The sequence below is a fragment of the Lemur catta genome, chromosome 5 (assembly GCF_020740605.2).
Source record: "Lemur catta isolate mLemCat1 chromosome 5, mLemCat1.pri, whole genome shotgun sequence".
Lineage (NCBI taxonomy): Eukaryota > Metazoa > Chordata > Mammalia > Primates > Lemuridae > Lemur > Lemur catta.
Window position 1 is genome coordinate 54,054,861 of NC_059132.1, and position 8,595 is coordinate 54,063,455.

General features: G+C 44.6%; 1 non-coding gene across 1 annotated transcript; it reads left to right on the forward strand.

Moving 5' to 3' along the window:
- Positions 1 to 366: 366 nt before the first annotated feature.
- LOC123638985 lies at positions 367 to 474 on the forward strand. Its single transcript, XR_006735555.1, has one exon. It is a non-coding gene; the product is annotated as a U6 spliceosomal RNA (small nuclear RNA).
- The last annotated feature ends 8,121 nt before the right edge of the window (positions 475 to 8,595 follow it).

The following is an 8,595-nucleotide window of genomic DNA, read 5'->3' on the forward strand; positions in this document are numbered from 1 at the left end:
AGGGAAAAAACAATGCATTAAGGTTGCGACTTACAACAGAAGCAAGAGGGGCTTCATCCCCCTGGACATCCATGAAGCAAGTCTCCATAATTGTCCTCCTGCAGGACTGGAAGTGGCACTGTTTGTCCTTTGCCTCAAGCTTCCCAGCATCTGCAGCTATGTGGGGATGACCAGGCAGGAGGCAAAGTTTCCTAGTGTGTACGGGAGGTGACCTCTGAATTGACCTGAAGCCCACCCTGGACTCCCCATCCCAACCACTGCAGAAATCAGAAGTGAGGCTGAGAGGACATGAGGCATCTGATACAGAAGGTTTCAGGCAGAGGAATAATGAGGCCCAATTTGTGTTTTTTATAAGGATCACTCCCTGTGCTCACTTCAGCAGCACATATACTAAAATTGGAACGATACAGAGAAGATTAGCATGGCCCCTGCGCAAGGATGAAATGAATATAAGGATCACTCTGGCTGGTACTTGGAGAATAGATTTGAGGACAGCAAAGGTGGAAAAGGAGACAAATTACAAGAAGTTATTGTATTATTAATAAAGTGGTCCCGATGAGACGGTGATGTTGTCAACACCTGGCTTCCAGCTAGGCCCAGGGGCTCATGCCTTTAATCCCAGCACTCTGGGAGGCCAAGGCAGGAGGATCCCTTGAGGTCAGTGGTTCAAGACTAGCCTGAGCAAGTACAAGATCCCATTGTTACAGCAAGTGTTACAGCGGGTGGTCCCAAGGACCAACCGAGTGGCACACGGAGAGTCTGAGAATCAAAGTTTATTCGCTACCGGGCTCAGAGGGGTCTCGCCACCAAATTCTGGGCCCCATTTTCCCCACTTTTATTAAGTTGGGGTGGTCCAGGGGATGAGGTCTCAGGTGGCTAAGGTAATAGGTTAGTTGATACGTCATACAGTAGGTTAATATTATGTTGATGCACCAGTTAATAGATTAGTATTATGCTGATGCACCAGGTAATAGATTAGTTGATGGGCCAGGTAATAGGTTAGTATTATGCTTATGCACCAGGTAATAGATTAGTTGATGGGCCAGGTAAAATAGGTTAGTGTTATGCTGATGCGGGTCTTCCTTGAGGGGTGGCGGTCTCAGGTGGCTGATGCGGATTTTCCTTATCACCATCTCTACAAAAAAATAGAAAAATTAGCCAGGCATGGTGGCACCTGTAGTCACAGCTATTCAGGGGGCTGAGGCAGGAGGATTGCTTGAGCCCAGGAGTTTGAGGTTGCTGTGAGCTATGATGACGCCCCTGCATTTCACCCAGGGAGACAGAGCAAGACCCTTTCTACAAAAAAAAAAAAAAAAAAAGCTGAGTTTATTGCTTTCTATGGTAGTGGATCAAGACAGAATTTTGGCAGCATCTTCTAATGGAAAAGACAAGGTTGAATTTTATTGAGAATTTGGAATTTGATTTAAGACAGGTCTTGCAGTGTGGAACCTTGATTAGGGTTGGATGAGGATCATGATATGACAATTTAGGATCGTTGGAACTAGAAAGGCTTTCCATTTTAGAATTTTCAGGTAAGAGATTCAAAGAATTTGCAGGCATAAAATGTCTGTGAATGCTTTAAACTGTAAATTTGATGGCTCCTTCAGGAAGTTCTGTAACGAACAATCAAGTGATTTGCCGGGGCTGGCATTTCCAGGCACAGTAAAGTCATGCTAATGAAGACGACGGAGAAGTAAAGTCATGTTAATGTAGAAAGCCCAGCGAGTGCAAGGTCCTCTCAGCCCTCTGCATCTAGGCTGTGTGTGGTAGGAGATGTTTTCCGTATTCCTGCCTCCTTTTAAAAGAGGGAGCCCAGGGGTTGGAGAGAAATGAATGGATTCTCCACATATTTAAGAGGCAGAAAATGTAGGACTTCCTGTTGAGCCAGATGTGGGAGATGCAGACGTATCAACACCACCCAGAAATCCCTCTAAGACAATGAAATGTAAATGCCAAGTAAGTCTGGACTAGAGGCATAAATTCAGGTATCCTCAGTATCTATTATTTAAAGCTAAGGGAAGGCGTAAAATCACCTCATGAGATCATTAGAAAGAAAAAAAAGAAGGTCAAGGACTAAAGCCTGGGTGTTTCTAAGATTCAGAGGCCAGGTGGTACAGCAGTTCAGAATGTGTACTGGATGGCAAACAGCAGCAAACAGTAGTAGAGCGTCTTAAATCTACAGGGGTATGTGCTCTTAACATAACAAGAAGTCTGGAGCCAGGCAGCCCATCAACCATACTTTAAGGAGACCTAGGCTCTTTTACCTTCCTCTTCTGTCCTCTATACATAAAGGCCACAATCCTCATACCTGTGGCTTCAGGGTCACAAGATGGTAGGGTAGTTGCACCCTTCTGCACAACTCAGAGGAAGGAGGAGGGGTGTGGGGCAAGTCAGCGCCTTTTTAACCAGAACAGGAAAGCTTTCCTAGACACCTGTAGTCACCCGGCGTCTTCATTAGCCAGAACCGCCACACGTAGCCATCGCTAACATCAAATGAGTCCAGGAAAAGGAGGTGTTTTTAGCTGGACACTTTGCTGCCCTGAAAAACACTGGGATTTTATTTGTAAGGAAAGAAGGAAGGCATGGCTATTGCATAAAGGGCCGGTAATATAGGCCACCAGCATGAGGGGGACTGAGCATGTGGTGTCCCAGAACTAAAGGAGGAGATTCTTTTGAGAAAGGAGGGAGCAATGAAAAAGGCCAAATATACCTTGAAACCTGAAAAAGATGAGGAGAGACAAGGAGGGTAAGATGCAATAGATTTGGCACCACAGAGGTCACTGGTGACCATGACCAGTGTCTGTGGCACAGGGGACATGGGAGACCAAGCGAAGTATGCTGAGGGGATAACAGGCTGGGAGGAAGTAGGGACTAATATTCTCTTAAGTTTGGACTTGAAAGGGATAGTAGGGGGAGTAGAAAGAGGGAAGAAGGGCTGCTTTAGGATGGAAAATGTTACCTAGCTCATAAATTGTTAGGAGATACACATGTATTCGGGTGGTGCAAAAGTAATTGTGGTTTCAGACCATGAATTTTAAATCATCACATTAATAACTTTAATATCTATTTAAAAATATTTAGGTTCAGAGTGTCATAAACGCATTTCTTCCCAAAGCTATATGGCATGGTGCAACACTCTTTGGAGTCAGAAAGAGTTAGGTTTGAGGACGGATGCAGTAGCTCACGCCTGTAATCCTAACACTTTGCGAGGCCAAAATGGGAGGAGCTCTTGAAGTCAGGAGTTCAAGACCAGCCTGAGCAAGAGTGAGACCCCCCCCACCCCCCTGTCTCTGTAAAAAAATAGAAAAATTAGCCGGGCATGGTGGCGCATGCCTGTAGTCCCAGCTACTGGGGAGGCTGAGGCAGGAGGATCTCTTGAGCCCAAGAGTTTGAGGTTGCAGTGAGCTATGATGACACCACTGCACTCCAGCCTGGGTGACAGAGGGAGACCCTGTCTAAAGAAAAAAAAAAAAGAGGTTTGAATCCTCATTCTGCCCCTAACCAGCTGTATGAGCTTAAGCCAGTTGCTTAACTGCTCTCCCCGTTTGCTCATTAGTCAGTGGGACATTCACGCCTACCTGGAAAGCTACTGAGCACACAGACGCCTATAAAGCGCCTATCACGGTGCCTGGCACACAGTAAATCATCAATAAATGGTACTACCATTCTTCTTGCAGGCCAGAACGAGCGTTTATATATCAAGGGTCTAAATGAAATTCCCGTGAGACAGATATAACACACACTTAATAACATTTGTAATTTCCTTTGAGCCAAACCACGGGAAGGGCGTCAAGGCCGCGCAGCCACTCTCTGCCTTACGCACAACCTGAGTTACTCCTTAATGTTTCTCTATTTGTAATGAGGCAGAAAATCATGTACCTGCTTGTCTCTCTGAGGCTCAAAGTATAGCCAGAGGGCTGAGCAGCAGCTGAGCATCTGCCTCCTCCTTGAAATTCAGGGTCAGCTGGAGGACAGACCTGCAAGAACACTCACAAGGGGAGTGAGTTCTTTGCAAGGCAGATGTAAGAACAAATATTAAGCGGGAAAATGTGTGGATGAAAAGGTTTGTATCATGAGAGCCCTTGTGTTAAGTGCGAGCTAAGTTTATGTTGTCATTACCTTGTAATAATTATTATGATTTCTACTTTTATTCGAGTTAGCTCTTTGTCTGAAACTGGGAGAGAGGTCAATCAGAGTGGGAGATTCAATCAGAGTGGGAGATGAGGGAGGTGTTTGTAGGGTGAGAGGGGGGGACTCTGATCTCTCTATCCTGCACATCACACTGAATAATTCTTCTGGCTCTGATAGGATTACAGAGCATTGATGAAGATGCCAGAGGCTTTGGGGCTTTACAGGAGGGAGCAGGGCCCGTGAGGCCTTACCCTCTCCTATACGCTGGGCACGGCAGGGGAAAGGGCACAAACACTGGAGTCCAGCGGTCTTGGTTCAAATCCTAGCTCCACTTCTTAGTATCTGGGTGATCTCAGGCAAGCACCATGACCTTTCTGAGCCTTAATGTCTTCAACAATAAATAGCAGTAATAAATCCTACATCACAATTTCATTATAAAGGATTGCACAGGGGGAGCCTTCAGACCAGGATGAAGACATGACAAAATCTCTGCAGATCCAATAGAGTCGTGGAGCCAAGAATGCCCAGTATGGGAATTCCTAATTGGGCAGAAATAGTCTGCTCAGCCTTTGTTGGCACCACCTTGCTCAGGCATTCATAGGAAGCTCCCCTGAGAAGCTGGACCTCCAGGAGGTGGTTCCTGGAGCAGTGAGTCCTCTCTTAAAGGTGCATAGCTGTGTGTGTTGTGCCTCTGAAAACTAAATTTATTTTTAAGAAACGCTAGGGAAAAGAAAATATTGTGGGATTTCCTAGAGTCCCCTGTGCTGGATCAGTGATAGCAACTGAAGAAGAAGAGGAAGAGAAGAGATAGCTGGAAGAAAGAGAGGAGAAAAGAAAGGCAGAAAAGGGAGAGGAGAAGGAGGAGGAGACAGAAGGAAGAGAAAGGGCAAGAAGAAAAGTGAAATGAGAAGGAGTGGGAGACGAACAGCAGTGACCGGGCTTGTCTCAGGTTTGGGTGCCCAGCCTTTTGGATGTGGCCTGAGCTGGGCTAAGGAAAAGGAATGAACCCTAAGGACTCGTTTTACTTGCTCTCCCAGGAAGGGGTGAACTACCAACATGTACATCCTCAGGACTGTACAGAACAGAATGGAAAGGCCAAAGGGCCTCCTGGCATGGAAACCTGTCTTACTGAGAAGGCAGGAAAGAGTGTCCTGCTAAGACATGGTTGGGAGAAAATCCACATACTCTTTACCCTCTAATCTTGTTTTAGCTCTCAGTAAGAAAAACTTTTTATTAACAATAATAGCAACACAGGCCTATATTTACTGAGCATTAACTTTCTGCTATGCACCATGCTGAACACCTCCCACGCATTCTCTTATTTCATTTGTACAACCACTGCTTATTGGTAATGTTATTAGACCTGTTTTCCAGATGAGGAAACTGAGGTTTTCTAGTTCCGTTTTAGTAAAGGTAAACAGCTTACCCAAGACAGTGAAGTTCAAAAATGGCAATTCCTTCATTTGAACCCAGGTCCTCCAATTCCCAAAGGTCTGCCCTCTTGGTCACCTACCATCTTAACCACGTCCCAGGTTGCCCTCCTCTTACTGAGCTCCAGTGTGATGCTTGAATTCTTCAGAGCCCACACTCAGCTCAAGTTCTTTGGCAGTGAAAAGAACACGAGCCTAAGAGCCAAGAGACCTGGCTCTAGCCTCAGTTCTTTAGTCACATGGTAAAGTAGCAGGGTCCTTAAGCAGGTCCCTGTAAACCTTATTAGCCTTATTTTTTTTCCCCTTTTCTTTCAACTGAGGAGATGGGTGACATCTCCTAGCTATGCAGTCCTGGAAGTTAACCATTAGCAAAAGTGAATGATCCCCAAAGAATTCCAGGCTAGGCAGGCTAGGTCAGGGCTGGTTGTATAGCTTTTTTTTGAGACAGGGTCTCTCTGTGTGTCCCAGGCTGGAGTACAATGACACGATCCTAGCTCACTGCAGCCTCAAACTCCTGGGCTCACGAGATCCTCCTGCCCCAGCCTCCCAAAGCGCTGGGATTCCAGGTGTGCACCACCACACCCAGCCAGGGTTAGGTACATAGTTTAAGGCAGTTGCACATGTCTCTATTTTCTAAGGAGGGGGCCCGTGACTACATCACTGTAGACTGTTAAATCAATCCAATTGTCCATGGAGAGTCAGAAAGAGTGAGTTTCTCATGATTATGAATAAGACCTTCCCCATGCAGGGGGCCAGTCTGGCTATCTCTTCTTTGCTGGAGCCAGACCGCTTGCCCCTAGGAGAACACACTCATTTCTCCTGGTATAAGGGAAAGGCCTCACACACCCAAACCTGAAATCCTTCCAGTTTGGATGTGCTTTGGGCCTACAGAGGCTTTTATTCTCTCTTTCATGAAATGAATCATGATAAATAATAGCCAGAGGGTGAGGAATTACAGTCATGCCTTATTACTGGAGATGTGTCTTCACCCTAACCCATGGTGACAGCAATGACGAAGCATTTCATCAACTGGAAAAGAGTCTTAGCCGCAGAATTTCTACCTGGCACCCCCACAGAAGGGCCCCGTCACCAGGTGGTTGGAAGAGCAGAAGTGTGGCCCAGTTAGTCAACTGTGTCGTGTACCTCCTACTAAACTCGTGAGTCAGCTCTTGGCCCCCAGAAACCAACATTTTTGTTGTTGTTAAGAGAGAGAATCCAAAAGTTAATACTGCTCTAGGAAAATGAATCAAATTCCCCCTGAACAGATGGAAATTAGCAGAATTGCTAAGAACTAGGACACTCATTTTCTGCTAAGTTCTTTCCCTTTCTGGGTGTTTTCCCACTCAAATAACCAATAAAAGCCACTTGTACAAAGAGGTGGGTAAAAAAGAGAGGTGATGGCTTTCACTTTGACTTAAGTTTTAGAACAGTCGTGATTACTCCTTAGATAATAAGCCAGTCTCCAATTAGCACACAAATATTCCGCATTCACAGAGGCTCAGGAGAATAAGATATATGAAAAAGAAATAATAATTGAGTCAGCATTTTTACTTATTATCTCTCTGCCCCCCCCATCCCTCTTTTTGGTTTGTGAACTAAGGTTTTTGTCACTACGATTGCAAATGAGGCTTATTCATTCAACGGAGTCAGGCTTAGCCTGACCTCTTTACTAACTGTGAGCAGTGAATTGTTAAATCTAATAAGCATATGCACATTTGTTCTAAGAACAAATAGCTTTGGGGTAAGATGCAAGATGACCTGCCATGAAAATAAAATATTAAGTACTTAACATTTTACCATAAAGAGTTGTCTAATGTCAAATCATGTGGGATTTGATGTCTTATTATTTGATCCAGCTTCAATTATTTTCTGTTATTGAATTTAGAGCCCACCATGACCATCATCGCCACCCCCTAGCTCTCAGGGTCTTTCCTTTGCCTTTAAATGCCTGGGAGCCCACACAAAGAAAAAGAGGAAGTTCTTTTAGGTTCAGGAAACTGCCCTTTACAATCTTTAATTATAGTATATCCACATGGTAAATGCATTTATTTGCAACTGAAGGAAAAATTCAAAGAATTGGGGTTGGTATGAGGAAGTTCTTAAAATCTTTGCCTAAATATCCTGACAATATAAACCCAAAGGGAGGGGAAGTCTCGGAGACTAGCAAGGGTAATGGTAAACAAAACAAAATAATCCAAAGACAGCATATCCCAAATCTCTTTTTTCTGCTTTCTTCCACCTTTGCCTTTCTAGGTAAGTTCTCTCCTCTTTACCCACAAGCAGAGCCTCCAGACTTCTTTTAGAATAACAACGGCTGCTGTCTAGATTCTAAACTATTCCATTCATCCTACCTTGCAGAAGATCAACAATCCCTCTCCCTCCCAAGACTCACCCTAGAGCACTTGTTTTTAGTTGTGCTGTATTTTTAATTCTCCGAACTGTTTCTAAGGATAAAGTGGAGTGCCCTTCTCTGAGATGTTTCTACTGTTGGTGAGCATCACATGGGTGATTCTTGCCCTTCCTCTACCCTTAAGGTAAAAGGTAGGGGCCTCAGGCCTTAGAAACTTTGGACACTCATAGATAGAAATACAGACTGGCAATAGAAATAGTTGCCTCCCTTCCCTGTCCTTCTCCCCTCCAAACTGAGGAAAGAGGAGCTCCTTGATTTGGAACCAAACGTTATCCATTTAACCAAAGAGCTCAGCTCTGGAGCCTGCTTGGAGTCTTGGATCATTTATTTCCCTCATTTAATGATTAATTAATTTTAAAAAGTTTTAAATCAGCCTACAATGTGCCATGCACTTATTCCAGGCCCTGAGTTTGCAGCAGTCCACATGACAGACACTCCTGGAATTTACGTACTGGTCAAGGAGACCAACGATAAACAAATAAATAAGATACAGTAGGTACAAAGGATGAGACTGGCCTATTGCAAACAGAAAGGAGATTTGGGAGACTGGAGCTTATTAGCTAGAAGAAGATAGTGGAAGATAAAATTGGAATTTAAATGCTATGAGAGGTCTTGGGGGGAATT